The following is a 7,500-nucleotide window of genomic DNA, read 5'->3' on the forward strand; positions in this document are numbered from 1 at the left end:
GAGTCAAGAGGAATGATTTTCTAGAACAATGTTCAGTCACTAATGCGTCTATTATCTCAACAATACCACAAAGTTTAATCTAATCCATATCGCCACCGCGAGCACCACCACGCACTTTACCATCAGCAGTTTGCAGAGGCTACAGTTAGCCTCAACAATGCTAATGATAGCATATGCTATAGTTAGCCTCAACAATGCTAATGATAGCATATGCTATAGTTAGCCTCAACAATGCTAAGGATAGCATATGCTATAGTTAGCCTCAACAATGCTAAGGATAGCATATGTAATGCTAGCATAGCCAATGCTAACTCGCAGCCAGCCTCTCTGATGCTAATGCTAATGGAGGAAGAAGGTAATCCAATGTGTGACCAGTGTAGGGTTCTGGCTAATGCTAACTGGTAGTTAGCATCATTCAGCAGTCTGGATGATCGTAGCTTCCTGATGTAGCCTCCGCTAGGTACCTGATAACCTGAATTTTGGCACTAAAATGATTCCAAACAAACAATCCAGATGTAAAAGAGAAGAATCCAAATGTGAAGTGTCATTTATTCCCGTCTCTACGCACCATTCAGAAATTCAGCTGGTCTCTGAACGGGTCACAACTGACCCATCATGGATTTCTGTGTTCTGTTTGAAACGTTCACCATGTTTTCTACACTTATAGATCTAAATGTAGTCAAAGGTTTTGTCAAAAGCCAGCTGAGCATGACGGAGGGAAGCAGCCGTAGTTTCTACGTCCTGCAGTGAGGTGAAGGTTGGCGGACGGCTGATTTCTCTTCGTTTTGGTTCAGATTCCAGGCTTTGGTGATGCCTTCAGGGCCCGTCGGTCCCTTCTGTTGGCTGAAGCTGCAGCCTGGTGACGCTCTGCACAGCTGCTGCCTGAGAGCCTCCCTACAAAGTTACAGTGAAATTAGAAGAGGCACGCTAATTGCCTTGTAAGTATTGCAGAAAGCAGCTGGAGATTAGCAATAACAGCTAATTAGCTGGCCTACGGTGGAAATCAAAGCTGAGGCGTGACGATAAACACAGTCTGCAGTTTGTCTGCCGTAATAAACCCAACAAAGCTCCAGGTTGTCACATTCTGTGTTTTAAGAGCTCCGGTCTGAGACGTTTCATAAACCGCTGCAGCTGCTAAACGCCGCAGCCGGCGCCGTCCGAGGCGCGGGGAGAAATATTCTCCTCATAAACGCTGATGTGAGCGTTCCCCATCAGAGCGGCGCAGCAGCCAGCACAGTCTCGTCACAGAACCTCAGCCAGACTAAGAAGTCTGGGTCTGAACATCGTTTCACACAGATCCAGTTTGCTGCACATTTGATGGAAAATGGTCAAAAACTTTATGTGCTGCTAACTCCAACCTGCAGGGGGCAGTATTCCATTTATTCCACTCAGAACAAGAATCACATTTACCGTCATGGAAGCACAAATATTATAGTCATAAAATACTCAAAACTATGAGATCAAACTGATTATAATTAAAATAAATCTAATCAATAATCATGAATATTGATTAGATTTATGTTTTAAATCCCCATTTAAAACATAAATGAAAAATTAATATGGATTAAAAGAAATTGATTTTCATTTTTGTTTTTTTTAAACGTCGTTTATTTCGCATGTTGTTAAAATATAAAAATTTGTCCAGAAATTAATCTACATATTTTCTTTATGTTGCTGGAGAAAATGACAGATTTTTGTTAGATTCTCATTTAATTAAAACAATAAATCCTGCTAAAAATAAATCAATCGATTTAAACCTGTGTGTGTGTGTGTGTTCCTGCGCTGTGTGTGTGTGTGTGTTCCTGCGCTGTGTGTGTGTGTGTGTGTTCCTGCGCTGTGTGTGTGTGTTTCTGCACTGTGTGTGTGTGTGTGTGTGTGTTCCTGCTCTGTGTGTGTGTGTGTGTGTGTGTTCCTGCGCTGTGTGTGTGTGTGTTTCTGCGCTGTGTGTCTGTGTGTGTGTGTGTGTTTCTGCACTGTGTGTGTGTGTGTGTTCCTGCGCTGTGTGTGTGTGTGTGTGTGTGTCCAGCCGTGCTGAGGTCTCGTCCTCCTCGTTAAGACGCAGTAACAATCGTCTCCTGATCTATTCTGGGCTCGGTTCTGGGAGGAAACTGGGTCTCCCCTTCCCTCCTGGTGGGGGCGCTGGCGGGTAATATGGATGTTAGCAGGGAGCCTCAGGAGCGGCTCTTTAATGCACCGCATGTTAATTATCGCTCAGCTCCTCTCTTTCATCACAGGGAGGATGATAAAGTTCAGCCTTAAGGAAATCTCTTCATCTGGACCAACCTGGTGTTAAGCAGCGCGATTAGCAGACGGACCATAAATCAGCTGGATTAACCCGACACCATCAGTCTGGGAACCTCCGGCCTGCTAAGGAGCTACGCTACGCTAACACCTGATCAGGACAAAATGTGAGGAAACCGTCTGAATCACACACAGCGCCACCAGCTGGATGGAAGAGGAGACGAATTAAAGGAGATGTGTTACATTAATTCCCTTTTTACACGGTTCTGTTCCTCCATTTGGGTCTCAGCCAAAAATACAGTTAATTAAACTAACGACATAAATACTGCCCCTCGGGAGGCCCCGCCCACCTGAGGCCCCGCCCACCTGAGGCCCCGCCAGCCGGAGGCCCCGCCCACCGGAGGCCCCGCCCGCCGGAGGCCCGGAGCCAATCAGTTCTGGCTGGGAGCCACTGTGAGACTCCAGGGCCACGGCCAGGTTCTCCAGCCAGCATCTCTGGACTCCTGGTCCGAGTCAGACAGAACGGATCAGCGGTGAGAAAAGGTCAGTGCTGCCCCGTGAAATGATGGGACAAAATGGCCGACAGGTCCAGACCCACATCAAAGCCTGCAGGATGAACTCCAGTCCCACCAGTACAGGCTCACAGGGAGAACGTCCTGCTGCTGGCGACCATCACAGCACCAGGGGGCGGGGCAACGCCGCGCTGCGCCCGCTCAGGTGAGCCAACTCTCCGGAGCGCTCGCCTTTTGTTCCTCGCCCGGCGCCAGAACAATGCAGCTGTCCGGATGATGGAATAAGGCAGCAGGAGGCCGGACCGGACCGGACCGGCGCCGGCTGCTCCTCTGCAGCTCGTTTGTTTCAGTCTGAAGCTCTGAGCTCCAACTCAACAGAAAACTTTCCATCTGAACTCCTTCAGAGCAGAAAGACAGAATCTGTGTCCTCCACCAGGGGGCCCCCAAGAGCACCAAGCTAGCAAAACTCAGAATTCTGCTGAATAAGACAAACTAAATGCTGCTACACACACTAGGATATTTCTATAGTTGCTACACAATGCATTGGTTAATACATGAGTGTCCAAAGATGGTTGATGCAGTCTGAATTAAAACGCTTTCAAATAAATAGTGACCTAAATCATATTCCTATTGCTGAGTTTTCTTCAGTCAAGCCCAAAATAAGTTATTATCTACAATAATTCACAGGATCAAATCTCAAAACCTTCAGTTTTTATTCATATAAAAAGCAACATTTGGCCCCCGACTGTTGGGGTTCATTTCTTCCTGCCACTGATAACGAATGTTAAACTTGTTTTGGTTATTCTAAAACAGTTACAATAATCTGATACAGTCACACATATTTTCATCAATATTAAGAACTTATGGTCTTAAAACAAGCTGCTACATTTTGCTGAAAGGTTTTGGTTTATTTTAAGTGTATTCAGAGCAGAAACATGTTTTGCAGTGAAATGCTCCTGAACCAGATCCTGATCCAGTTTCATTCATTCTGCACTAAATGAATCAAACTGTTGGTTTGTTCTGCAGCCTTTAATTAGCAAACAATGATTTCAAGGAATCTGCAGTTTATTTCCCTCTCTTGTTCTCATTTAGCACAATGAGCTCCTCTTTGACCTTTAACCCTCTTCTCCATGAATGGAGCATTAAGTCAAGCTTCCCTTTGCTTTCAATGGGCTTTAGCTGCTGCAAGGGCGGCGAGGCTGCTGCTTACTGAGGACATGTGGGGGATGTGGAGGACATGTGGGGGACATGAGGGACGTGGGGAGCATGAGGGACGTGGAGGACATGTGGGGGACATGAGGGACGTGGAGGACATGTGGGGACATGGGGGACGTGGGGAGCATGAGGGACGTGGAGGACATGTGGGGGACGTGGGAGACATGGGGGATGTGGAGGACGTGGGGCAGGACATGTGGGGGACGTGGGGGACATGGGGGATGTGGAGGACGTGGGGCAGGACATGTGGGGGACGTGGAGGACATGTGGAGGACGTGGGGGACGTGGGGGACATCAGGATCCTTGGAAGGTTTTCATGCTTCAGCCAATCTGGACCAGTTCAGTGTTGGTGCAGACGTTCGGTTCCTTTCTGGTTTCTTGAAGTTCTCTGCAGGACGTTAGAGAACTGGACGTGTCTCCGACCCAACGGACAGATGGACTGGACGGGTCCTGGTTGGCTGTTGCTGCGCTCTGCACTGAGCAGCTTCCTGTCTGGGTTGTAATCATTTGACACGTTGCTTTACTGCAGCAGAGCCGCGACGTGCTTCAGCCTCCAGCGTTGAGCCGATGTGTAAAGTTTGCTGATGTCATCAACAACATGCAACATGTTCATTAGGCTGAGAATCCACCTCATCGCAGCACAAAAACCTTTTCAACTGTCCTTTCTCCATGCGGTGAATCAGTGTCCATACTCTCTGAGGTTCATGTAAACGTGGTTAGCGAGGCTAGCATCGTCCTCCATCAAACGCCGCGTGGCTCAGACAGGAAGCGCTGCTGGGTCGCCGTGAAGACAACCAGTCGGTCCCCGTGGGCCGAACGGAAGCACAGCGAGGGATTCCTGCTGACTCACTGCTGACTCACTGCTGACTCACTGCGGCCCCCTGGTGGGCCCCACTGGGCCCCTTGCCGGATAATGATCCGCGGCCCTGACCCCTCAGGTCGCCCCGACAGATTCCCTCAGGAGAGAATGTGAGAATTTGAATCCAGTCCAGGAATCAGCTGGTTCTCAGAGATGAGACCCATCCGGTTCTGATTAACTGGACCGAGACGCCAAACCCTGGACTGCTGCCAGACTACAAACCTGAGAAAAATGTTAACGAGAAACACGAGTCCATAAAGTCCATTAGAGTCCAAACACTGAAAGACGCTAATTAGTCCTGATGTTCAGGAAAAACTTCCCAGATTCTAGAAGACAAATAAAAACATTCATGGAAGATTCACACAAAACTAATAAAACAGCTGGATTAGAAACAGGAACGCAGACATCCTGCTCCTTTGATACGTCTGAAACTAAACCTGAGACCAAACTAAACCTGAGACCAAACTAAACCTGAGACCAAACTAAAACCTGAGACCAAACTAAACCTGAGACCAAACTAAAACCTGAGACCAAACTAAACCTGAGACCAAACTAAAACCTGAGACCAAACTAAACCTGAGACCAAACTAAACCTGAGAGCAAACTAAAACCTGAGACCAAACTAAAACCTGAGAGCAAACTAAAACCTGAGACCAAACTAAAACCTGAGACCAAACTAAAACCTGAGACCAAACTAAAACCTGAGACCAAACTAAAACCTGAGAGCAAACTAAACCTGAGACCAAACTAAACCTGAGAGCAAACTAAACCTGAGACCAAACTAAAACCTGAGACCAAACTAAAACCTGAGACCAAACTAAACCTGAGACCAAACTAAACCTGAGACCAAACTAAACCTGAGACCAAACTAAAACCTGAGACCAAACTAAAACCTGAGACCAAACTAAAACCTGAGACCAAACTAAAACCTGAGACCAAACTAAACCTGAGACCAAACTAAAACCTGAGACCAAACTAAAACCTGAGAGCAAACTAAAACCTGAGACCAAACTAAACCTGAGAGCAAACTAAACCTGAGACCAAACTAAAACCTGAGACCAAACTAAAACCTGAGACCAAACTAAACCTGAGACCAAACTAAAACCTGAGACCAAACTAAAACCTGAGACCAAACTAAAACCTGAGACCAAACTAAAACCTGAGAGCAAACTAAACCTGAGACCAAACTAAACCTGAGAGCAAACTAAACCTGAGACCAAACTAAAACCTGAGACCAAACTAAACCTGAGACCAAACTAAACCTGAGACCAAACTAAACCTGAGACCAAACTAAAACCTGAGACCAAACTAAAACCTGAGACCAAACTAAAACCTGAGACCAAACTAAAACCTGAGACCAAACTAAACCTGAGACCAAACTAAAACCTGAGACCAAACTAAAACCTGAGAGCAAACTAAACCTGAGACCAAACTAAACCTGAGAGCAAACTAAACCTGAGACCAAACTAAAACCTGAGACCAAACTAAAACCTGAGACCAAACTAAACCTGAGACCAAACTAAAACCTGAGACCAAACTAAAACCTGAGACCAAACTAAAACCTGAGACCAAACTAAAACCTGAGACCAAACTAAAACCTGAGACCAAACTAAAACCTGAGACCAAACTAAAACCTGAGACCAAACTAAACCTGAGAGCAAAAACTAAAACCTGAGATCACAAGCCACTGGTTCCAGTGGTTCCAGTGGGAAGGTGTACTGGTTCCAGTGGTTCCAGTGGGAAGGTGCACTGGTTCCAGTGGGAAGGTGTACTGGTTCCAGTGGGAAGGTGTACTGGTTCCAGTGGTTCCAGTGGGAAGGTGTACTGGTTCCAGCATGGCAGCAGCAGTGGAGTCAGGTATGTAGTTCTGATGTTTTTGTTCCATCATCTTGAAGCTAGCGGAGCAGAAACTCGTGTTTCACCTGATGTGTTGTCATGTGTGATTCATGTTTTTTGACATTAGTGCTGCTGCTGCTGTCTGGTTGACTTTAACCCTCCTGCTCTCGTGGTACAGACAGGAAGTGTCAGGTCCGGTTCTGAGGCGTTGCGTAGCGCCAGGCCTGGACTGTGTGGTGGAGTCGGGATGACATCCTGTGAGCGTTCAGGTCTGCAGAGGGAAATGCAGACGTGTGATGGGAGCAAAGTGTTTGTCGCTGCAGTCGGTGTGTAAACATGCAGGCAGTTTGTGTGTTTTCAGTCTGTTTGGATTGAGCGGCAGAAGAAAGCTTTTCCCAGAGCTGTCAGGGCCGGTTTGAGTCTGGCTTCACACGCTCCATCATCCTGCCTGCTTCAAAGCTCTGCTGGCTGCAGGTCTTTGTCAAAAGCCTGGTTGGAGATCTTTTATGTCCAAGATGTAGGATTTCTTAGCACGACTTTGATTATTTATTTATCCCACTTCTCTCGTGTGATAGTGCCAATATTTTACACGAAAGTGCTCAGCTTGCTCTGAAATTCATGTTGCTTTATTGTCGGCCTTTGGCTTTGAAATTTCTTGTTTCAAGTCTCTCAGTTCTCGGCTCTGCTTCTCCCGTTTGTCCTTGCAGCGCCGCAGCACCTCTTCCCCACCTTCCACACGCCGATCCCCATCGACGTCCGCCACCACGAGGGCCGCTACCACTACGAGCCGCACGCGCTGCACGCCATGCACAGGTAAAGCGCTGCCCTCCGCTCCGC

The 7,500-nt window shown here is 47.2% G+C and overlaps 1 pseudogene; it reads left to right on the forward strand.

Moving 5' to 3' along the window:
- The window catches only part of LOC129354675 (zinc finger protein GLI2-like), a 65,035-nt pseudogene that overhangs the window by 35,341 nt on the left and 22,194 nt on the right, over positions 1 to 7,500 (forward strand).

The sequence above is a fragment of the Poeciliopsis prolifica genome, unplaced genomic scaffold (assembly GCF_027474105.1).
Source record: "Poeciliopsis prolifica strain line A6 unplaced genomic scaffold, Auburn_PproV2 SCAFFOLD116, whole genome shotgun sequence".
Classification (NCBI taxonomy): domain Eukaryota; kingdom Metazoa; phylum Chordata; class Actinopteri; order Cyprinodontiformes; family Poeciliidae; genus Poeciliopsis; species Poeciliopsis prolifica.